Source organism: Triticum dicoccoides, chromosome 1B (assembly GCF_002162155.2).
Source record: "Triticum dicoccoides isolate Atlit2015 ecotype Zavitan chromosome 1B, WEW_v2.0, whole genome shotgun sequence".
Taxonomy (NCBI): Eukaryota; Viridiplantae; Streptophyta; class Magnoliopsida; order Poales; family Poaceae; genus Triticum; species Triticum dicoccoides.
Window position 1 is genome coordinate 556,511,060 of NC_041381.1, and position 25,921 is coordinate 556,536,980.

The 25,921-nt window shown below is 44.0% G+C and overlaps 1 long non-coding RNA gene across 3 annotated transcripts in view; it reads right to left on the reverse strand.

Moving 5' to 3' along the window:
- Nucleotides 1-24,243, reverse strand: part of LOC119348713 — a 30,529-nt gene extending 6,286 nt beyond the window's left edge. For all 3 annotated transcript variants that reach the window (XR_005169087.1, XR_005169088.1, XR_005169086.1), the window contains exons 1-3: nucleotides 23,695-24,243; nucleotides 21,839-21,939; nucleotides 21,641-21,748 (exon numbers count right to left, since the gene is read on the reverse strand). This is a non-coding gene — a long non-coding RNA (uncharacterized LOC119348713). The remainder of the gene's footprint in view (nucleotides 1-21,640; nucleotides 21,749-21,838; nucleotides 21,940-23,694) is intronic.
- Nucleotides 24,244-25,921: the final 1,678 nt, after the last annotated feature.

The following is a 25,921-nucleotide window of genomic DNA, read 5'->3' on the forward strand; positions in this document are numbered from 1 at the left end:
AGAACGCTAACCTAGAAAAAGATAGATGGGTAGATTTCACCGTTCCTTGATGACCTTGGGCTTTGCGAGATCAACCTCATCGGGCGGCGCTACAGTTGAAGCAACGAGCGACAGTCACCAACGTTGGTGCAGCCGGACCGCTTGTTCTGTTTGACGAATTGGGGATAATGACATCCTAGTTGCTTTTCTGGGCAGAATCCTCCATGGCATTAGATTAACTTGTACACCACGCTTTTAACGCCTAGGGCTCACCAGTCACACTTCAAGAATCTCTGGCTGGATTTTGATGGCTTCCACCAGGTGGTTGCTGATGCCTAGCATGTGTCGTCGCACCTTCGCCCACTCTAGCGTTTGGGTGTCTTGCTGAAGCATACGGACAACACATTGCAGCCGTGGAGCGACCGGCATATTGGCAGCATCAAGCTACAACAGCTCATGGCCTAGAAAATCATTTTCCAGCTCAACGCAGTGCAAGAGTCTTGACAATTGTCCCAAAAGGAGCTTAATGTGCGTAAAGAGTTGAAGCTTGAGTTGCTTGGTTTGGCCTCCCTCAAGTGCATCATCGCCCGCCAGCCCTCCGCGTCCACTAGCTAGCCAAGGGAGACGCAAACACGTGCTACTTCTACATCCATGCGTGCCATTGCCACTGCACAAATCACATGGTTGCCATTACCCATGACAGTATTGTCGCCTTGACCCGTGAGGATAAGGAGTAGACGCTGGCAGACTACTCGTCCATCATGGGTTGCGCCATCCCTGGTAGAGTTGTTTTACCAACTCCCTTTGGAGAGCATCGCCGAGATTCAAGTGATTAAGCTAAGCTTAGCGTGTGCTTTCCCAGCACTCCCATGCATCTACCTCAGCGTCCCCTTGTCATGCAAGATTCACACGGTCCACCTGTAGCTCTTCTAGACAAAGTTCTCAACTGCATCCCCACTTGGATTGAGAATCTACTAAACATGGGAGGTTGGCTCATGCTTGTCAAATTAGTGCTTCTCTCCATCCTAGTTTATCAAGCCATCACCATGCAACTACCTCCGTGGTAACTTGTGGCGATCGAGAAGTACATTCGCATTTTCCTTTAGAGTGGGACCAACATGATCAATGACGAGCAATGCATGGTGGCCTGGAGCAAGGTATGCTCCATGTGGAACTCAGCGGCTTCGGGATCCTTAGGTATATCTCTCATTTGCTGGGCGGATTCCTTTGAGCAAGTTGTCCTAGTGCTCATGCTCAGAATGGTGTTGCTGAGCGCAACCAGCGTCACCTTCTTAAGGCGGTTCTTGCGTTGATGATCGTCGCCTCTCTTCCACCTCACTTTTGGGTTGAGGTAGTTTCTACTTCTACCTATCTCATCAACATTAATCCTTCATTTGCTCTACAGGCAGACATTCTTCTCGAGCGTCTTCAGTTGCATTTGCTACATTCTTCTCCCCCCCCCCTCGTAAATGCACCAAACTAACTATGCAGTCTGTTGAACGTGTCTTCTTAGGTTACATTGATGAGTAAGGGCTATCGGTGTTGGGATCCTGTCAGCCGTCGGATGCACATTTCTTAGGATGTGACTTTTGATGATTCTCGTCCTTTATATCCACGACCATCCACTCCTTTGACCTCCCCCATTGAGGATATTTATTTCCTCACTTTTTCCAATACACCTATCATTCAAGAGTTGCCCTCGTCCACCCATCCCACCATGTCTTCCCATACTACCATTGTAGACCCCACACCATCATCACCTGCGGCTTCCCCACCTTGTTTATTACCTGAGGCTTCCCTGTTGATTTCCCCTCATCTTCTTACTACACTGGTCGTCCGCGTGTTGTGAATTCTTCTAATGAGCGATCTCCCTCGACTACTGTCTTCTTATGTTGGCAACACACTGCCTCCAACTTAGCCTACTTATGGCTTCCGAGCTCGCCCGCTTCCGCCTATTGACCGCTATGGTTATTCTAGCGCCGCTCTTCTCGAGACGACTTATTGTGACATTGTTGCTCATCCCGAATGGCAGCATGTGGGATCAGAGATTGATGCTCTTGTGTGCATCGGCGTGTGGGATCTCATTTCCCTTCCTCCTCGTGCTCGTCTCATCACTTGTAAGTGGGTCTACAAGGTTAATACTCTCATGATTCTCTTGAGCATTACAAAGCTCGTCTAGTGATGGGAACATGGTCATGACTACGATGAGACATTTGCTCCTATGGCCCACATGACCCCTCTTCGCATACTTTTCGTTGTGGCTTCTGTTCACCGTTGGTCTATCTCTCAGGTTGGTGTCAAGAATGCCTTTCTTAGTGTTGAGTTGCACGAGGAGGTCTATATGTGGCCACATGTTGGGTATTCTCTTTCTGATGACATGGTTTGTCGTCTTCGTCGCTCTCTTATGGCCTTAAGCAAACCCCTCGTGCCTGGTCTGAGTGTTTCCTCTCTATAGTGATTGCGTTTTTTCAGCGAGTGGTCATGATCGTGCACTTTTTGTCTACCTTTCAACTCATGGGCGAACTCTTCTACCATATGACGATCATCACCGACGATGATTTTAAGTACATTGCCTTTGTGAAGGCTCGTCATAGTGAGTTTCTTATGTCTGATCTTGGTCCTCTTCGCTACTTTCTTGAGATTGAGGTTTCTTCTACCTTTAATGGCTTCTTTATTTCCCAAGAGAAGTCCAGCATCTTCTTGCTCGCGCTGATGAGCACACTATTAAGACTCCTATGAAGCTCAACGTTCACCTTTGTATCCACCTCCGCTCCCTACCAGTCCGGCTGAGCATCCGTTGCTTGGTTGTGGGTTGCTATGTGCACTGCCTCGATGCCACATCTTTTGTTCCCCTGTTGGGCAACCCCCTCACCGCACACTCGGGCGCCACCATCGGCGAGCGGGAGCACGAGCAAGCGTCCTTTCAACCTTGTTCAGTCTTATGTATGGGGTCCATCTCCCTTTGGCTTGGAAGGAGGTCATCGCTAGTGTATTACCTTTATAGATGATTTCTCTTAACACACATGGATATATACTTTATTTCTTCCAGGCTTGGGCCCATGGGCGTGTAGCCCGTGCGACGGAACAGGGCCCCCAATTGCCAAGGGCCCTGAAATTCCTAGCACAAGGCAGCCCATAGCAAGCAGCAGCCAGCAAGCCTGCTACTCGGAACCCAGCATGGGCCCATAAGCCACCTCACTAGCACTAGCACGTCCAGCCGTCTAGGCCACAGAGTCTGGCATGGAACCCAGGCGTCGAGCGATCAAGGCATCGAGCCATCGAGGAAACCAGGTCGAGTGGACGAGTCCTCTCTGGCACCGCCTCCTGCCCTCATCTCTTGTCTGTTCGTCTCTCCTCTTTTTCCAGTATGACGCTTGTCGCTCGGCGATCCTCCATCAGTCTATCCCCATAGGATTCAGCACGTGACGCTTCTATCAATTGTCGGCCATTAGTCTGTGAGTTCCGCAGATTGCATTCCATCTAGCAATTTTAATTTATGCCAATAGCTTGTTAATTCTGTTATTTTCATCTTTTCTATACATGTCTCAAGGTCCAAGTCATGTCTTCTCAGAATAGAAAACATGAATCAAGTTACCAAAAGCGTTTGAAAAAATAAAAAACAAAGAAGTTAGCTTGATTACAGAAAGGAGCTATGGATAACTTTGTTGCAAAAGAACCACATATGTCCTCTAATAATCAATCACAGGATCAAGGCCTCACAGTTGAAAATAATGTTAACCTTGATAGAGATGAACAAGCAGAGAAAGAAACTAATGATGAGGTTGATGAAGATCTTATTGGTAACACAAACATTGATATGGATAATAATGGTGATGACATCGGGACAACTAGTATTGATGTTAACGCAAATACTTCACCTGTTGCGGATGTCGGTTGTTCATTTCATGTTGATATATTTGATCCAAGAAACTGGGGTTCTCTTGATCCTAAGCAGATTGACATTTTAGCACAAAAGGGCCCTAAAAGAGACTCACAATTTCAGAAAGGTCCCAAGGATAGATATTCTAGAAGGTTTTTTGCACTATTCTATACTAGAATTCTGTCAAAAGGGGAGCATCGCGATAGAGATTGGCTTGACTATTCTAAGGATCTCAATAGAGTATTTTGCTTTGGTTGTAGACTATTTACAAAAGGGCATAGGCAAGGTCAGTTGGCGAATGAGGAGTGTGATGATTGGATACATGTTGGCAGTAGACTTAAAGAGCATGAGACAAGTGCAGATCATGTTTTGAATATGACCACTTGGTATGAGCTGCGTATTGCTACCTCCTATCCGGTTAATAAGGCTTGCGCGTATCTCTATGTTGACAAATGGACCAATGTAATACAAGTTATATATCATAAAAAATACTATATCATTAGAAACTTCAAATCGTATACTTTCTGGTGGTATAATTTTTAGACTAGGATTTACATTCAGAAACTTCAATTCAACTTATGTTGGCCAATAATAGATCTAGGGATACGCGCAAGCCTTATAAACCGGAAGGTAGTAGATTGCAGAAGCATCAAACTATTGATAAAGATGCTCAAGGACAACTTGAGAATAAAAAGGAGCACCGGAGATTGCACCAGGGAATCTCATATATGAAGGAAAGCATCATGGGGTACAAAGGAGACTTCTGAATGTAAATCCTAGAGCTATCTATTCTACCTGTGGCTGCCATAGCCTTAATTTAACACTTTGTGATATCATCCAACACATTTATATAACTTTAGCAATTTTTACTAAGAAATGGAAGATTCTAAAAGATAACATAGGTAGGAGTGACACTCAAGTTAGTATTAGCTACATGTTGGGAGAGTCGTGTAGACAGTGTTAAAGCTATCAGATTTCAATGTGCATACATTCGGGAGGCTCTACTTCAGGTACCCAATATTTTTCTATTGATTGTTATGTAATTCCTTTGGCTATCTACAACTATAACATATGCTTATACATGTTACTATTGAGAAAGTGAAAAGGTTGATTACTTTTTTCGAGGGGTATAGAGAAAGTGGCTTTTTAGAAGCATTGGAGATAGCCAAAAAAAATTGCACTTGATATGGATATTGGTACAACATTTAGTAAAAAACGAGAAATGAAAAGAAAGAGATATTTTGATGAGAACCTAGATGACACAGATGTTGCAAGACAGTCTGCAAAGAAATAATTTAGAATTGATTATTTTACAACTATTGTTGATCAAGCAATTATGTCACTTACAAGCAGATTTGAACAATATGAGGGTTACCAGAAATATATTGGTTTCTAATTTACTTCCAAATCATTGCAGTCATTGGATGATGAGAGTTTGAAATCTTCTTGTGATAATCTCGAGGATGCCCTTAAAAAAGATGGCAAATCTGACATTGATGCCAATGAACTGTATGTGGGGTTGAGGTTACTTAAAGATTTCATTCCAAAGGATGATATGGGGCGAGTTGAAAATCTGAAGTTTTAAAAGTGACATGATTGTTTTCCCAATGCAAGTATTGCATACAAAATTCTATTGACCATTCCTGTGGCTGTTGCATCAACGAAAAGAAGTTTTTCAAAACTGAAGCTATTGAATTCCTATATGCGTACTACAATGACATAACAAAGGCTTACTGATTTGGCCACAATAGCACTTGAGAGTGAAGTGTTGGAGAACATTGATTACGAGGATATAATTGAATATTTCATTTCAAAGAACACTAAAAGAATAATGTTATTCAAGTAAAGACTATGCAACCAAGCTTCGAATAGGTATGATTCTTGAATATATTCCTTGCTATGTAAGACATGATGATATATACACTACAACTGTTTTAATTTTCTATAGTGAGGATGAGGTAGGGCCTATTTTAGAGTTTCGCACATGGACTCTGATTTCGCCGGCCCGACCCTCATTACACAGTGAGGTCTTATCTATATATAAGTGTTTTGTTGTCATGGTTCACACTCGGTTCTCTACGCCTATTCATGTGTTCTATGCTGACTCTGCTGGACAATATTTATAGATGATTTCTCTTGGCACACATTGATATACTTTATTTCTTCCCGTAGTGAGGTTTTATCTAGATATATAAGCATTTTGTGCCATCGTTCACACTTAGTTCTTTACCCTTATTCGTGTGTTCAATGCTGACTCTGTCGGACAATATATCTCCAAGTTGTTACGTGTAGTCCTTGCTGAGCAGGGTAATCTTCCTTAGTTCTCTTGTCTTGGTGCTCATGCTCATAATGGTGGCACTATCCGCTGATAGTCACTACCTCTCTTCGGCCGCACTTTTGGGCCGAATATGTCTCCACTTCCATCTATCTCATCAACCTTCAGTAATCCACTACTCTGTAGGGTGGCGCTCCTTTCAAGCGTCTATTTGATTGTTTCCTGATTATTTGGCATTTCAATCGTCTTGTTATGTTTGCTATGTCCTTCTTGCCCCACGTGAATGCACAAAACTGACTGCTCAGTCTGTTGAGTGTGTATTCTTAGAATACAACGATGGGCATAAGGGATATCGTTGTTGGGGTCATGTTGGTCATTGGATGCATGTTTCTCGGGATATGACTTTTGATGAGTCTCTTCCTTCTACCCGTGTCCATCTTCCTTGACCTTTTCAGTGGAGGATCTCTTTTTTTTACCTTACTTATCACATGATTCTACACCTTCATCACCGATGGCTTCCTTGTCTCTATCACCTAAGTTTATCCTGATGATTCCTGCTCGTATTCTTCCATCGTTTCCTCACTTTTATACACGTCATCCACGTGTTGTGGATGCGTCTATAGATGTGCCATCTTCCTCATCTCAGCCTAATTATGGCTAGCTTCCTCCTCCGCTTCGGCATGTTGATCGCCTTAGTCTTCCAAGCGTTGGTGCTGCTGTTCTTGAGCCGACTTCTTACCGTGATGTTCATACCAAATGGCACCTTGCCATGGCAGAGGAGATTGTTGGTCTTTGAGTGCATCGGCATGTGGGATATTGTTTCTCTTCCTCCTCGTTTTCGTCCCATCACTTGGTAGGTTTAAGACTCGCTCTGATGGTTCTCTTGAGCGTAACAAAGCTCGTTTTATGGCTCACGCCTTTTAGCAAGAGCATGGTTATGATTACAAGTCCTGATTACGATGAGACTTTTTCTCCTACAACCCATATGACCACTTCTCGCACACTTCTTTTGTGGCCCCTGTTCGCCATTGGTCTGTCTCGGCTTGATGTTAAGAATGCCTTTCTTAATGGTGAGCGGCTTGAGGAGGTTTACACATGCAGCCACCACCTGGGTATTCTGCTCCTGACGACATGCTTTGTTGCCTTCATCGCTCTCTCTATGGCTTTAAGCAAGCCCCTCGCGCTTGGTTTGAGCCTTTTGCCTCTTTCGGATCGTGAAGTGATTGGGAGTGAGACTAAGAGAAATACGGGAAAGGAGATGATGACTAGCGTATTAGGAGAATGAGGCCTAAACTGAATTGCTGAGATATATTATAGGCCCGCTACCAAAATGGTTGGTGTATTCTTCTCCAAAGTGGGCCAGACAAACAGGTCCGAGTGGGACATAGTCATACTCTATCAAGCCCAAATGATAATCTTTTTTTGGCAAACTTCAACCCCAACTTTCTAATAATAATTTGACCCAAACACTTAACATAACATTGACCATAATTCTTCATACATCACACAGTGATCTAAACGCTTTTATATTTCTTATTACATAGGGAGTACTAACATGCAAGGAAATTTTTAAAAATAGTTTATAAATTCAATAAATCTTCACAAATTCAAAAAATATGTTTGCGAATTAAATAAATGTTCACAAATTCAAAATATATGTTTGCGAATTCAAAAAATGTTCACAAATTCAAAAAATGTTCAGGTGTTCAAAACATATTTCACAAATAAAAAAATTGTTCACGAATTCCAGAAAAATTTGTCAATTCCAAAAATGTTCACGCATTCAAAAATTGGTCACATATTGGAAAATGTTCAAGTATTCAAAACAAGTTCATGAATCAAAAAAATGTACATGAATACGAAAAATTGTTCACATGTCGAAGAATATCATGAATTCATAAAATGTTCACGTTGAATTAAATGTACGTGGATTCTAAAACAATTTCACAAACTCCAAAAAGTTCATGTGTTCAAAAAATGTTTACGGATTCAAGACATCTATGAACTCCAAAAATGTTAATGGATTCAAAAATTGTTCGCAAATTCCAAAAACTTTCACGTATTCGAAAAATGTTCACATGTTCAAAAATCTTCACAAATAGGAAAGTTAAAAAATCAAAAATCATGAATTTGAACAACATTCAGGAAATCATCTTTAAGCAATTCAAAAATTAGAATTTTAAATAAGTTCACAAATAGAAAATTGTTCACAAATTTGAAAAGGTTCAACAAAATTAAAAAGGAAAAACAAACACAAAAAACCCGATTGGAACCATCCCCAATCCCCAATCGCTTGTGGAAAACTGCTCTTCATCTCGTGATACTTCTCCGTCGACCTCTTGAATTGAGCCCCTGACAACGCTAGAGATTATACGACGCTAGTGTCTGGTAGCTGCTTGTTTTGGTTCTCCATCGACAGGTTTTCAAGGTTTTGCTACTTACTCCAATGGTACCGAGAGACTAATTTTTTACAATATCAAATACACCTCCATGTATCCTTGGTCATACGACTTACAATTCTTCCAATTTGTCCTCCATTCCACCTCCATATTCTCATGTTCATGTTCTTACTGTCGATGGTACTTCCCTCCCAGTAGATAGTAATGGCACTCTTAGCACCTTGACTTTTCATGTTCCTTCTTTTGCTCATGTTCCTCGACTTTACTACACTCGTGGTCCGCGTGTTGTGGATTCCTTTGATGAGCCATCTCCCTCGACTATTATATCTTCTTTTGTTGTCAACGCATCGCCTCGAGCTCAGCCTACTAATGGCTTCTGAGCTCACCCGCCTCTGCCTATTGACCGTTGTGGTTACTGTGCAGCTCTTCCTGAGATGACTTCTTATCGTGAGGTTGTTCATCCCAAATGGCTCGATGTGATGGCATCGAAGATTCATGCTCTCGCTCGCATCGACACGTGGAATTTCATTTCCATTCCTCCACGTGCTCATCTCAACACTTGTAAGTGGGTTTACAAGGTTCGTTTAGTGGTGAGAACATGGTCATGACTACGATGAGATATTTGCTCCTATATATATGGTCCACACGACCACTCTTCGCCCACTTCTCAATGTGGCTTCTATTCGCCACTAGTGTGTCTCTCAGCTTGATGTCAAGAATGTCTACCATGTACCCACCACCTGGGTTCTCTTAATGCCATGGTTTGTCACCTTCTTCGCTGTCTATATGGCCCTAAGCAACCCCCCCTTCCTGGTTTGAGCGACTTGTCTCAGTGGTGATTGCGGCTGGTTTTTGGCGAGTGCTCATGATCCTGCACTTTCGGTCCACCATTCAACTCGTGGTCGGCGATCATCACCGATGACGACTCTTAAGTACATTAACTTTGTGAAGGCTCGTCATATTGAATTCGTATGTTTGATCTTGGTCCTCTTCACTACTTCCTTGAGATTGTTCTGTATTTCCTGGAGAAGTATATCCAAAATTTTCTTGCTCATGTTGCTCTTACTGATGAGCGCATTGTTGATACTCCTATGGACCAAGGTCCACATTTGTGAGCACCTCCGCTCCCTGCAAGTCTGGATGGGAATCCTTTGCCTTCCCGCGGGTTGCTATGAGCACTGTCTCAATCCCACATCCCATGTTCCCTTGTTGTGCGACACCATAACCGCACGCTCGAGCACCACCAATGGTGAGCAGGAGCTCGGATAGTCGACGCGTACCTGGATTATGAACGGGGCAAGCCGACAACAAGCGCTACCTAAAGTCGAGGCCAAGGGCGCACAATAGGAGAACCTGGGGTGCTTAATCAAGCGCGTGGCACACAACCCGCAAGCAGGAAAAGAACACCAAGCCAAATCGGCAGGGTATAGAGAGTGCACAAGCACATGGGATGCTGGATCAAGTCCCTCGCCGCCTTCGCCACCAGTCTCTGCCTCTGTTGTCATGTCTAACAGCTATTTTCAGCAGTGGCATCATCGCCTTGGGTCCCTTGTGATCTCTCAGCCTTACTCCGACATGTCCTTCTTACATCCGTCTCCAACGATGCCTCCAAAGCATATCGTAAACATTTCCAGTAAACAGGTCCGGTTTCCTTATACTCACAGTGAGACAATGCCTCAGCGTCCTTTCAACCATGTTCACTCTGATGTCGAGAGTCCATCTTCCTTTGCCTCAAAAGAAGGTCATCGCTAGTGACTTCTCTCGACACACCTGGATATACCTTATTTCTTCTCGTAGTTTGGTAAAGCCTTTTGTTGCCATGGTTCACACTCCGTTCTCTACGCCTATTCATGTGTTCTGCGACTTTGGTGGAGAATATATCTCCAAGTTGTTGCATGGAATCCTTCCTGAGCAGACTTCGGTTCCCTTATCCTGGTGCTCATGCTCAGAATGGCATAGGTTGAGCACAAGCACACCTTCTTGAGATAGCTTGTCCATTGATGGTTACCGCCTCTCTTTCGCCGCACTAATGGGCCGAGTCTGTCACCACTTCCATCTATCTCATCAACCTTCAGCATTTCATTGCTCTGCAAGGTGGCGCTCCTTTCGAGCGTCTATTTGATCGTTTGCTGATTATTCAGCGCTTCAATTGTTTGGTTGTGTTTGGTATGTCCTTCTTGCCCCACGTGAACGCACCAAACTAACTGCTCAGTTCGTTAACTGTGTCTTCTTAGGATACAACGATGAGCATAAGGGATATTGTTGTTGGTATCATGTTAGTCGTTGGATGCCTATTTCTTGAGATACGACTTTTGATGAGTCTCATCCCTTCTATTTGCGTCACTCTTTCTCGACCTTTTTACTGGAGGATATCTTTCTCTTTTAAATCCCGACACTCCTATCACTCCAGTTGATCCCTTATCCATTCGTTGTACTGCTCCAGCTTCTCCAATTATTGCAGATCCAATGCCATCATCTCTAATGATTTCCTCACCTCGCTTATCACAGGATTATACACCTTCATCAGTTGTGGCTTCCTTGTCTCCATCACCTGAGTTTATCTCGATGATTCCTACTCGCATTCTTCCATCTTTTCCTCACTTTTATATACATCGTCCGCGTGTTGTGAATGCATCTAATGATGTGCCACTTCCCCTCTCCGCCTACTTATGACTTGCTTCCTCATCCACTTCCGCTTGTTGACCACCTTGGTCTTCCAAGCGTTGGTGCTGGTGCGTTCTTGAGCCGACTTCTTATCATGATGTTGTTCATACCAAATGGCACCTTGCGATGGCAGAGGATATTGTTGCTCTTGAGCGCATCGGCACGTGGGATATTGTTCCTCTTCCTCCTTGTGTTCGTCCCATCACTTGGTGGGTCCACAATGTTATGACTCGCTCTGATGTTTCTCTTGAGCATTACAAAGCTCGTCTTGTGGCTTGTGGCTTTCAGCAAGAGCATGGTCCTGATTATGAGTCCTAATTACAATGTGACTTTTTGCTCCTGCAAACCAGATGACCACTTCTCACGCACTTCTTTTGTGGCCTTTGCCACGGGTCTGTCTCGGCTGGATGTTAAGAATGTGTTTCTTAACGGTGAGCTGCATGAGGAGGCTTAAATGCAGCCACCACCTGGGTATTCTGCTCCTAACGACATGCTTTGTTGCCTTCATCGCTCTCTCTATGGCTTTAAGCAAGCCCCGCGCGCCTGGTTTGAGTGTTTTGCCTCGGTGATGGTTGTTGCTGGTTTTTAGCGAGTCCTCATGATCTAACATTGTTTGTCCTCCTTTCTGCTCTTGGTAGGACCTTCTATATGTTGATGACATGATCATCAATGAGAAAGACCTTGAGTATATTGCCTTTGTGAAGGCATGTCTAAGTAAGGAGTTTCTTATGTTTGATCTTGGCCCTCCTCGCTACTTTCTTGGGATTGAGGTATCTTATTGCTCAAAAATTATAATGTAGGATCTTGCTCTTGTTGCTCTTACTCATGAGCACATTGTTGAGACTCCAATGAAGCTCATTGTTCACCTCCGTGCTACTAATGGTGACCCTTTTGTCTGATCTTAGACACTTTATCGTCATCTTGTTGGGAGTCCTGTCTATCTCGCTGCCACTCTCCGGAAAGAAGAAACAGATTACATTGCCCCCATTCTAGTGCACCTCCTCCCGCAGCATCATCGCCCCATTGTCCGACTGATGAGCGCATTGTTGAGACTCCTATGGAGCCAACGTCCACATTTGTGAGCACCTCCGCTCCCTGCAAGTCTGGATGGGAATCCTTTGCCTTGCCGCGGGTTGCTAAGAGCATTGTCTCAATCCCACATCCCGTGTTCCCTTGTTGTGCGACACCATAACCGCACGCTCGAGCACCACCAATGGTGAGCAGGAGCTCGGACAGTCGACGCGTACCTGGATTATGAACGGGGCAAGCCGACGACAGGCGCTACCTAAAGTCGAGGCCAAGGGCGCACAATAGGAGAACCTGGGGTGCTTAATCAAGCGCGTGGCACACAACCCGCAAGCAGGAAAAGAACACCAAGCCAAATCGGCAGGGTACAGAGAGTGCACAAGCACATGGGATGCTGGATCAAGTCCCTCGCCGCCATCGCCACCAGTCTCTGCCTCTGTTGCCATATCTAACAGCTATTTTCAGCAGTGGCATCATCGCCTTGGGTCCCTTGTGATCTCTCATCCTTACTCCGACATGTCCTTCTTACATCCGTCTCCAACGATGCCTCTAAAGCATATCGTAAACAGTTCCGGTAAACAGGTCCGGTTTCCTTATACTCATAGTGAGACAGTGTCTCAACGTCCTTTCAACCAAGTTCACTCTGATGTCGAGAGTCCATCTTCCTTTGCCTCGAAAGAAGGTCATCGCTAGTGACTTCACTCGACACACCTGGATATACCTTATTTCTTCTCATAGTTGGGTAAAGCCTTTTGTTGCCATGGTTCACACTCCGTTCTCTACGCCTATTCGTGTGTTCTGTGACTCTGGTGGAGAATATATCTCCAAGTTGTTGCATGGAATCCTTCCTGAGCAGACTTCGGTTCCCTTATCCTGGTGCTCATGCTTAGAATGGCATAGGCTGAGCGCAAGCATCGTCACCTTCTTGAGATAGCTTGTCCATTGATGGTTACCGCCTCTCTTTTGCCGCACTACTGGGTCGAGTCTGTCACCACTTCCATCTATCTCATCAACCTTCAGCAATCCATTGCTCTGCAAGGTGGCGCTCCTTTCGAGCGTCTATTTGATCGTTTCCTGATTATTCAGTGCTTCAATTGTTTGGTTGTGTTTGATATGTCCTTGCCCCACGTGAACGCACCAAACTAACTGCTCAGTTCGTTGAGTGTGTCTTCTTAGGATACAACGATGAGCATAAGGGATATTGTTGTTGGTATCATGTTAGTCGTTGGATGCCTATTTCTTGAGATATGACTTTTGATGAGTCTTATCCCTTCTATTCGCGTCACTCTTTCTCGACCTTTTTAGTGGAGGATATCTTTTTCTTTTAAATCCCGGCACTCCTATCACTCCAGTTGATCCCTTACCCATTCATTGTACTGCTCCAGCTTCTCCAATTATTGCAGATCCAATGCCATCACCTCTAATGATTTCCTCACCTCGCTTATCACAGGATTATACACCTTCATCAGTTGTGGCTTCCTTGTCTCCATCACCTAAGTTTATCTCGATGATTCCTACTCGCATTCTTCCATCTTTTCCTCACTTTTATATACATCGTCCGCGTGTTGTGAATGCATCTAATGATGTGCCACTTCCCCTCTCCGCCTACTTATGACTTGCTTCCTCATCCACTTCTGCTTGTTGACCACCTTGGTCTTCCAAGCGTTGGTGCTGGTGCGTTCTTGAGCCGACTTCTTATCGTGATGTTGTTCATACCAAATGGCACCTTGCGATGGCAGAGGATATTGTTGCTCTTGAGCGCATCGGCACATGGGATATTGTTCCTCTTCCTCCTTGTGTTCCGTCCCATCACTTGGTGGGTCCACAATGTTATGACTTGCTCTGATGTTTCTCTTGAGCATTACAAAGCTCCTCTTGTGGCTCGTGGCTTTCAGAAAGAGCATGGTCCGGATTATGAGTCCTAATTACGATGTGACCTTTTGCTCCTGCAAACCAGATGACCACTTCTCACGCACTTCTTTTGTGGCCTATGTTTGCCATGGGTCTGTCTCGGCTGGATGTTAAGAATGTCTTTCTTAACGGTGAGCTGCATGAGGAGGCTTAAATGCAGCCACCACCTGGGTATTGTGCTCCTAACGACATGCTTTGTTGCCTTCATCGCTCTCTCTATGGCTTTAAGCAAGCCCCTCGCGCCTGGTTTGAGTGTTTTGCCTCGGTGGTGGTTGTTGCTGGTTTTTAGCGAGTCCTCATGATCTGACATTGTTTGTCCTCCTTTCTGCTCTTGGTAGGACCTTCTATATGTTGATGACATGATCATCAATGATAAAGAACTTGAGTATATTGCCTTCGTGAAGGCATGTCTGAGTAAGGAGTTTCTTATGTTTGATCTTGGCCCTCCTCGCTACTTTCTTGGGATTGAGGTATCTTATTGCTCAAAAATTATAATCTAGGATCTTGCTCTTGTTGCTCTTACTCATGCGCACTGTTGAGACTCCAATGAAGCTCACTGTTCACCTCCGTGCTACTGATGGTGACCCTTTTGTCTGATCTTGACACTTTATCGTCATCTTGTTGGGAGTCCTGTCTATCTCGCTGCCACTCTCCGGAAAGAAGAAACAAATTACATTGCCCCCATTCTAGTGCACCTCCTCCCGCAGCGTCATCGCCCCATTGTCCGACTGATGAGCGCATTGTTGAGACTCCTATGGAGCCAACGTCCACATTTGTGAGCACCTCCGCTCCCTGCAAGTCTGGATGGGAATCCTTTGCCTTGCCGCGGGTTGCTAAGAGCACTGTCTCAATCCCACATCCCGTGTTCCCTTGTTGTGCGACACCATAACCGCACGCTCGAGCACCACCAATGGTGAGCAGGAGCTCGGACAGTCGACGCGTACCTGGATTATGAACGGGGCAAGCCGACGACAGGCGCTACCTAAAGTCGAGGCCAAGGGCGCACAATAGGAGAACCTGGGGTGCTTAATCAAGCGCGTGGCACACAACCCGCAAGCAGGAAAAGAACACCAAGCCAAATCGGCAGGGTACAGAGAGTGCACAAGCACATGGGATGCTGGATCAAGTCCCTCGCCGCCATCGCCACCAGTCTCTGCCTCTGTTGCCATATCTAACAGCTATTTTCAGCAGTGGCATCATCGCCTTGGGTCCCTTGTGATCTCTCATCCTTACTCCGACATGTCCTTCTTACATCCGTCTCCAACGATGCCTCTAAAGCATATCGTAAACAGTTCCGGTAAACAGGTCCGGTTTCCTTATACTCATAGTGAGACAGTGTCTCCACGTCCTTTCAACCAAGTTCACTCTGATGTCGAGAGTCCATCTTCCTTTGCCTCGAAAGAAGGTCATCGCTAGTGACTTCACTCGACACACCTGGATATACCTTATTTCTTCTCATAGTTGGGTAAAGCCTTTTGTTGCCATGGTTCACACTCCGTTCTCTACGCCTATTCGTGTGTTCTGTGACTCTGGTGGAGAATATATCTCCAAGTTGTTGCATGGAATCCTTCCTGAGCAGACTTCGGTTCCCTTATCCTGGTGCTCATGCTTAGAATGGCATAGGCTGAGCACAAGCATCGTCACCTTCTTGAGATAGCTTGTCCATTGATGGTTACCGCCTCTCTTTTGCCGCACTACTGGGTCGAGTCTGTCACCACTTCCATCTATCTCATCAACCTTCAGCAATCCATTGCTCTGCAAGGTGGCGCTCCTTTCGAGCGTCTATTTGATCGTTTCCTGATTATTCGGTGCTTCAATTGTTTGGTTGTGTTTGATATGTCCTTGCCCCACGTGAACGCACCAAACTAACTGCTCAGTTCGTTGAGTGTGTCTTCTTAGGATACAACATGAGCATAAGGTATATTGTTGTTGGTATCATGTTAGTCCTTGGATGCCTATTTCTTGATATATGACTTTTGATGAGTCTCATCCCTTCTATTCGCGTCCATCTTTCTCGACCTTTTCAATGGATGATATTTTAAAAAAAAATCCGACACTCCTATCACTCCAGTTGATCCCTTATCCATTCATTGTACTGCTCCAGCTTCTCCAATTATTGCAGATCCAATGCCATCATCTCCTATGATTTCGTCACCTCGCTTACCACATGATTCTACACCTTCATCAACTATGGCTTCCTTGTCTACGTAACCTGAGTTTATCCCAATGATTCCTACTCGTATTCTTCCATCTTTCCCTCACTTTTATATACATCGCCCGCATGTTGTGAATGCATCTAATGATGTGCCACTTCTCCTCTCCGCCTACTTATGATTTGCTTCCTCATCCACTTCCGCCTGTTGACCACCATGGTCTTCCAAGCGTTGGTGCTGGTGTTCTTGAGCCGGCTTCTTAACATGATGTTGTTCATACCAAATGGCACCTTGCGATGGAAGAGGATATTGTTGCTCTTGAGCGCATCGGCACGTGGGATATTGTTTCTCTTCCTCCTTGTGTTCGTCCCATCACTTGGTGGGTCCACAATGTTATGACTCGCTCTGATGGTTCTCTTGAGCATTAGAAAGCTCGTCTTGTGGCTCATGGCTTTCAACAAGAGCATGGTCCTGATTACGAGTCTTAATTACAATGAGACTTTTTGCTCCTGCAAACCATATGACCACTTCTCACACCCTTCTTTTCTGGCCTATGTTTGCCATGGGTCTGTCTCGGCTGGATGTTAAGAATGTCTTCCTTAATGGCGAGCTGCATGAGGAGGATTAAATGCAGCCACCACCTGGGTACTCTGCTCCTAATGACATGCTTTGTTGCCTTCATCGCTCTCTCTATGGCTTTAAGCAAGCCCCTCACGCCTGGTTCAAGTGTTTTGCCTCTGTGATGGTTGTTGCTGGTTTTTAGTCGTCATGATCTGACATTGTTTGTCCTCCATTTTGCTCTTGGTAGGACTTTTTATTCTATATGTTGATGACATGATCATCAACGACAAAGACCTTGAGTATATTGCCTTTGTGAAGGCATGTCTGAGTAAGGAGTTTCTTGTGTTTGATCTTGGCCCTCCTCGCTACTTTCTTGGGATTGAGGTACCTTCTTGCTCAAAAATAATAATCCAGGATCTTGCTCTTGCTGCTCTTACTCATGAGCACACTATTGAGACTCCCATGAAGCTTAATGTTCACCTCCGTGCTACCGATGGTGACCCTTTGTCAGATCTCGACACTTTATCGTCATCTTGTTGGGAGTCGTGTCTATCTCGCTGCCACTCGCTGGAAAGAAGAAACATATTACATTGCCCCCGTTCTAGTGCACCTCCTCCCGCAGCGTCATTGCTCCACTGTCCTACTGATGAGCGCATTGTCGAGACTCCTATGGAGCCAACGTCCACATTTGTGAGCACCTCCGCTCCCTGCAAGTCTGGATGGGAATCCTTTGCCTTACTGCGGGTTGCTATGAGCACTGTCTCAATCCCACATCCCGTGTTCCCTTGTTGTGCGACACCATAACCGCACGCTCGAGCACCACCAATGGTGAGCAGGAGCTCGGACAGTCGACGCATACCTGGATTATGAATGGGGCGAGCCGACGACAAGCGCTACCTAAAGTCGAGGCCAAGGGCGCACAAATAGGAGAACCTGGGGTGCTTAATCAAGCGTGTGGCACACAACCCGCAAGCAGGAAAAGAACACCAAGCCAAATCGGCAGGGTACAGAGAGTGCACAGGCACATGGGATGTTGGATCAAGTCCCTCTGCCGCCATCGCCACCAGTGCGAACCAACTATATTGTCAATGGCATCATCGCCTTGGGTCACTTGTGATCTTTCATCATTAGTTCGACGTGGTCTTCTTGGATCCGTCTTCGACGATGTCTCTAATCCGTGGTCCAATTACCTACTCATAGCAAGATAGTGTCTTGGCATCCTTTCGACCTTGTTCACTCTGATCTCGAGGGTCCATCTCCCTTTGCCTCTGCTAGTGACTTCTCTCTACGCACCTGGATATACTTTAGTTCTTCTCGTAGTGAGGTCTTATCTATAAGCCTTTTGTTGTCATGGTTCACACTCAGTTCTCTACGCCTATTCGTGTGTTCTGTGATGACTCTGGTGGAGAGTATATCTGCAAGTTGTTGCATGGAATCCTTGCTGAGCAGACTTTGATTCTCTTATCCTGGTGCTCATGCTCATAAATGGCGTGGCTGAGTGCAAGGATCGTCACCATCTTGAGACAGCTTGTTCGTTCATGGTCACAACCTCTCTTACCCCGCACTTTTGGGCCGAGTTTGTCTCCACTTCCATCTATATCATCAACCTTCACCAATCTACTGCTCTACAGGGTGACGCTCCTTTCGAGCGTCTATTTGATCGTTTATTCGGTGCTTCAATTATTTGGTTGTGTTTGCTATGGCCTCGCCCCTCGTGAATGCATCAAACTGACTTTTCGGACTGTTGAGTGTGTCTTCTTAGGATACAACGATGAGCATAAGGGATATAGTTGTTGGGATCATGTTGGTCGTCGGATACCTATTTCCCGGGATATGACTTTTGTCGAGTCTCGTCCCTTCTACCTGTGTCCATCTTCTTCGGCCTTTTAAGTGGAGTATATCTCTTTCCACAATTTTCCCGACACTCCTACCACTCCTATTGAGCCCTTGTCCAGTCGTCGTACTGCTCCTACTTCTCTGGTTATTGTAGAACCAATGTCATCATCTCCCATGATTTCCTCACCTCGCTTATCACATGATTCTACACCTTCATCAACGGTGGCTTCCTTTTCCATCACTTGAGTTTATCCCAATGATTCCAGCTTGTATTCTTCCAACTTTTCCTAACTTCTATACAGTTTGTGTGCGTGTTGTGGATGCATCTACTGATGTGCCCATCTTCTGCGTCTCGGCCTACTTATGGATTGCGTCCTTGTTCGCTTCGGCCTATTGACCGCCTTCGTCTTCCAACGTTGGTGTTGTTGTTCTTGAGCCAACTTCTTATTGTGATGTTTTTCATACCAAATGGCAACTTGTGATGGCAGAGCAGACTGTTGCTCTTGAGAGCATCGGCACATGAGATATTGTTTATGTTCCTCCTCGTGTTCGTCCCATCACTTGGTGGGTCTACAAGGTAAGGACTCACTCTGATGGTTCTCTTGAGCTTTACAAAGCTCGTCTTGTGGGTCATGGCTTTCAGCAGGAGCATGGTCCTGATTACGATGAGACTTTTGCTCGTGGAAACCGTGGGACCACTGTTCGCGCACTACTTATTGTGGTTTGTTCACCACTGGTTTGTGTCTAGGCTTGATGCTAAGAATGCCTTTCTTAATGGTGAGTTGCGTGAGGGGGTTTACATACATCCACCACTGGGTATTCTGCATCTTACCACATGCTTTGTCATCTTCATCACTCTCTATGGCTTTAAGCAAGCCCCTTGCGCCTGGTTTGAGCATTTTACCTCTATGGTCGCTGTTGCTGGTTTTCAACGAGTGCTCATGATTCGACGTTGTTTGTCCTCCTTTCTGCTCTTGGTACGACTCTTCTTCTATATGTTGATGACATGACCATCATCGATGTAGATTATGAGTATATTTCTTTGTGAAGGCATGTCTTAGTATGTAGTTTCTTATGTCTTATCTTGGCCCTCTGCTACTTTCTTGGGATTGAGGTCCCTTCTTGCTCAATTATAATAATCCAGGATCTTGTTACTCACACTGCTCTTACCGATGAGCGCACTGTTAAGACTCCCATGGAGCTCAATGTTCACCTCCTTGCTATTGATGTTGGCCCATTGTTTGATCCGATGCTTTGTCGACATTTTGTTGGGAGTCTTGTCTATCTGCTTGGCACTTGCCTCGAAGAAGAAACAGACTGCAGTGCCCCCCGTTTGAGTGCACCTCCTCCTGCGGTGCCGTCGTTCCACTTCCCTACTCTACCCTCCACTATATGCTTTGTGGCATTGTCGTCGTGGCCAGGATGGTGCAAACTCGCTAGCGTCGATGCCTCTCACACGATGTTGTTCCTAGAGCCTTCATCCTCTCAAGTGGCATGAACGGCCAAAGGGGACAATGCCACCATGGTTGCTGGCATTCCCTCTGTCGGATCGTGAAGTGTTTGGGAGTGAGACTAAAAAGAAATAAGGAAAAGGAGATGATGACCTAAACAGAATTGCTGAGATGAGTTATAGGCCCACTACCAAAATGGTTGGCGTGTTCTTCTCCATTGTGGGACACGCCTTTGATGCAAACACAACCTAGTGAGATAATCATACTCTATCAAGCCCAAATAATAATCTTCTTTTTACCCTACTTTCAAATAATAATGACCCAAACACTAAACATAGCATTGACCATTATTCTTTATACATCACACCATATACTTAGAATCTACTAATATCTAAGGCGAATTTGAAAAAAAAAGTTTGTGAATTAAATAAATGTTCACAAATTTAAAAAATATGTTTGCAAATTCAAAAAATGTTTGCCAATTCCAGAAATGTTCACGTATTCAAAATAAGTTGACGGATTAAAAAAATGTGAATTCCAAAAATGTTCACATATTCAAAAATGTTCACGTATTCAAAACAAGTTCATGAATTGAAATGAATACGAAAAACTGTTAAATGTTTGCAACGAATTCAAAAAATGTTCGTGGATTCTAAAACAATGTTCACAAAATCCAAAAATGTTCGTGCATACGAAAAATGTTCTCATATTCAAGACAAGTGTGGTTCCAAAAATGTTCACAAATTCAAAAAAATTCAAGGCGAATTCAAAAAATTGTTCACGCATTCTAAAAACTCTTCACAAATTTCAAAAATGCTCACGTATTCGATAAATGTTCACATATTCAAAAACTATTCAACAATTGGAAAAGGTTCAAAATTTTCAAAAAATATTCACGAATTTGAAAACATTCGGTAATTCAATTTTTTAGCAAATTCAAAAATGTGAATTGAAATTGTTCACAAATTTGGAAAAGGTTCAAAAAAATAAAAAAGGAAAAGGAAAAAGCGAGCACAAAGAAAAACATAGCGTTGACCATTATTCTTTATACATCACACCATATTTTTTAGAATCTACTAACATGAAAGCCATATAAAAAAAATCTACACATGTAATTTACATGTACCATTATAATTATATTATTTTAGAAATTTTAGGTAGGTTTGTCTAGACCCATGTGGCCATGTCTATACTCTACAACACCTTCTATACTCTACAACAATGTATGTTCGTAAATAGAAGGGTGTGGCTTAATTTATCACCATCGTCTCAACGGTAATCTCTATTCCCAACCTAGGGGTGTGCATTACATGATGGGGAGAAAATCTCTGAACTTCGCCAAAAACTTAAGGAAGTAAATGAAACTAAAATAAACAATTATGTATGTGATTTCAAAAGAAAGATATAACGGCGAGGTGTTTAACAAATCTGCATGTGTGTTGTATCGTGCTTATCGAGTGAACAAAACAAATATCAGGATAGATACTAAGAAACAGAATGCATACCACCACGAACACAGCCACCATTAGCTTTGTCATGTCACAGAATGTTGTGTGATAAAAGCCCACCGTGCTAACTCAGTAGCTTCCTCAACTGAAATGTTGAATTTGTAACTGAAATGGAAAGCACAAACATAAGGGATGCAACTTCAAGATAATATGAACTGTGAGCAAAGCAACATATAGAGGTATAAAAAAACATACCCCTCATCCAAGATACCATATAAGCATACAAAGAACTAGAGAACCAGCTGCTTCCCTTGAACCAAGCACCCTCGCTATCAACATAGTACCAAGACCGGACCCTAGAAAAAGAGCAGAATTGTTAAGCATAGACCTAAGTACAGCATAATGACACTACAATATGTCAAAGGGCCACTCACAGATCCATCAAATCCAACAATCATTGTACCGATTGGAAGTAGCAATAAAGGATATTAGCCAATGTCTTTAAAGAACCAGCAATAGAAATCCTTCGCTTGTTGATGAGCTCAAGCTCATGAGCCTCATGAACCTCTGAAGGAAGAAACTATTGTTATTCCTACTATCTTTACTATTAAAGGGGAGTACGGTTGTGATGGTAGGTCATGGTACATCAATTCGCATGTTCGTGTGTCGCTTCTTCGCCTCCTCTCTCAAACAAATACTTGCCGACGAGTGGACCCGCCAGCTCTCTTCCCTACCTCATCAACTCACTAGCCCCGATTTGATTTCTTCTTCCTCTCATTAAGAGCGAGCGTGGCCACAGCTAGGGTTACTATCGCGTCCATCCGTCGCCTTACATGAGCATGTACCTGGACCCTCCTATATGGCAGTTGATCCATTTTACATGAATATTTAAGTCATCTACATCAATATATTAATTTTTCTCCTGGTATGCATCTCTTGGAGAAATCTTAGGGCAAATACTTTCTTATTTTTGCTTTCTTTAGAAATCTTGGAGAAATTGAGTGTAGGCACCTTCAGTTCTATAACATAGTTGAATGTAAGAATTACTACAATTAGCATTGTATCACAGCAGTGGGCTAATTCTGTAAAGAAATGCAATGATGTAATGTTCTTGGTTAAACTTCAGTTCTAATGCAAATTCAAGAATTAAGTTTGCAGGCATGTCGTCATTGTAGTCCCGATAGATATTTTGGTTATCTGTATTTACGTGCATTAACAGAGTTACTAATATTGTTTCGATATTTCGTTAGTAGAAGACTGGATTGTGTCTACAACCAGAGAATCAATGCAATCCAAAAATAGGCAATTCGAGGTGGATTTCACTTGTGGTAGAGAGAAGCACACAGTTCAGATAGCAACAAGGGACTCTAAGGTCACAGATAGATTGTCGTGGAATAACTCAATTGATGGGATGTAGGATTCACATCAGTGCAGATGCCGAGTACCATGCAAATGAAATGTTGGTTGCACAATTAATCATCTGCCTCTTTGTCGAGGTAAAATTGATAAGAGTTAAACTCGAGAAATATTTTTTCATAGATCTTTTAGTCTAGCAAGTACATATTTTTTCTGTCATTCTTCCCTTTCATAAACAGATGTCCTACTACGAAACATGCAGTAAAAAACGAAGCTCGATGTAAACAATAGAATTGTTTGTGCAGCCACAAGTATGCTACCTTCCTTTTCGTAAATGGATGTCCTACTACGAAACATGCAGTAAAAAAGATTTAAGTTTGACTATTTGCAATATAAAAGATGGAACATCAGGGGGACTTCGGTGCTGCTTCTTGATCTGCTCGGTGAGTGAGGAGGTAAGAAACAGAGACATAGAGGAACATTGGGCTTAAAATTTATGGAAACTCAAAGATTGACAGCTGGAAGCCATGCTGCTTTCTGTTCAATTTTGTGTGAGCAATTCAGTTGGGCATTACGTCAAACATGTGGAAGGCATAACACACATGTATTATGGTTCACCACCTATACACAGCAACTCCAGCAGCATGCAGTAATCAAGAAATTTAGGGCAATGACATGCAGCAATCAGATTATTTAGATCAAACGAAGGAATCAAGTCATGACCAAGAAAACAGATCAATGGTGCTGAAACTTACATCTCTTCGTGGCTTCGTGCTTGGAGATGAGGCGTGCAAAGAAACATAGCGAGGAGAAACGATGGACGTCGCTGAGCTAATGCGATTGCTTCCTACAGGGCTCAGTTTGTCCATCGCTCTTGTATGAGGAGCCGCCAGATAGCGGCGTAGCGCCCCACAGCGTGCGCTAGGAGAGAACACGGAAGAGCGCAGAGCCGTGGACGTCGAGGAGAGGCGGCAGATCGGACGCACGACTCGATTGCGGATCTGCGGAAGGGCGGCGCGCCGGCCCACACCGTCGAAGCCGGCAGGCAGCGAGAGCGCACCGCGAACGCAGCTTGTCCCGTGAGGAGGACTGCAGGCCGGCAACCTGTCGTGGCGCCGCCGCGATCTGGTCTTCTGATCTGGGATTTCGATCGAGGGACTCGAGTCCCTTCTATAGGTGGTGCCTTTGGTTTGCGGAACGGGCAAAGAGTCCCTGTCGATGTCGGGAACCATGGGAGCGGGCTTGAGCAGAGTTCGTGTCGGAGTAGGAGGCCGTGGCGGTGGTGGGGAGGAAGGAGGGGATCAAGGCTGCGTGCCTGCGTTGGGAGCTTCGACGGTTTCCTTTCCAGAAAACCGACCTAGCGGAAACCTGGGCCGATGTACAGCAGATAGACACGGGACAAGGCCCAAGTGGATCGCAGGCCCACCCGTCAAAAAAAAGTGGATCGCAGGCCCAACTCAAAAAAATTGTAAGGAAATTTCCTATATGACGCTCGTTCGTATTTTTAAAATTTGATCACTTTTTCAAAAAGAGTAATTTTAAAAAACAATAATTTAGTTTAGAATTGTAAAAATTGCTCATAATTTAAAAAACAGATTTTTAAAAGAATCACAACTAAGAAAATGATCACAATTTTTAAAAATTGTTCATGCATTTTCAAATTTTGTTCGCGTTGTTCAAAATTTGTTTGAACATTTCTTGAAAATCATGAACACATTTTCAAAAGACAAATAATGTTTGAAAAAACGAACATTTTTTGAACAACATGAACAAATTTTGAAATTTCAAACTTTGGCTAGCGACAATCCTTAACCAGTGAGAGGTTTGTAGTTCGATTCCTTGTGCGTGCACTACTATTTGTGAATTTTCGTTGCGCTACAATACCTGCGGGGTGAACTGGCATGCACACCAATGGGTCGGCCCAGTCGAGGCGTCAAATAGGAGCTCCCCAATTGTAATACAAGCTCAGTCGAACAACAGCGAAAAAAATTAGTCTTTGGTGTCGCCTTTTCCCTCTCTCTGGGGTTTGTCTCTTCTCTCGTTGCTCTATCGACATTTTAGTTTATCTTTTCTCCTCCTATCCGCGGTCTTGTTTGGACTGACCAAGGGGTTGCGCTACAGTACCATCAGGGCGAATGGGCGTGCACCAATGGGGCGGACCAGTCAAGGTGTCAAATAGGAACTCCCCCACTGTTACTCAAGCTCAGCCGAACAATGACGAAAGAAGTAATAGTTGGTGTCGCCTTTTCCGTTCGCTAGGGTTTGTATCTTCTCTCATCTATCTGCCTATGTTTGTGTTTATCTCTTCTCCTCTCATTTGTGGTCTTGTTCGGGCTGGCCAAAGGGTGGTCTCATACTCTCATACAACTTCCCAGCCTTGGTGAGCTATGGTTTCGATTATGAGGAGGAAAGTAGTGGGTTTATTCAATCTTGGGCAAGATTGGATCACGGTAGCTACTCTCATGGCTTCGAGTGATTGGGCTTTATCATTTGAATTGTCGGAGAAGGAAAAACATAAAGCCATGATGCGGGAACTAGATCTTTTTGGAAATAGGCTTTCACGCCGCTTTATAGATAAAGTCAATGGCAAACAACCAAGTTCAAACACAATACATGTACAAATACCCAACATCAAGTCTGGTGGGGGCACCAGCTCAATAATAAGCCCACCAAGTTAAAATAGAAAGTACACTAATCAGGATTCAACGAAGGTTGTGGCATCAGGCGCTGATACGTCCATTTTGCATAATGTTTTCCTATTGTTATTTATTTTGTTTTGGGTCATTATTTCACTTTATGACATAATTTTTATGCATTTTCTCTCTTATTTGCAAGTTTCCCATGAAGAAGGAGATTGCCGGTAGCCAGAATTCTGGGCCGGAAAGGGCTACATCAAAGATAGCTATTCTGCACAACTCCAAATGACCTGACAATTTACGGACAATTATTTTGCAATATATAAAAAATATTGGCGGAAGAAAC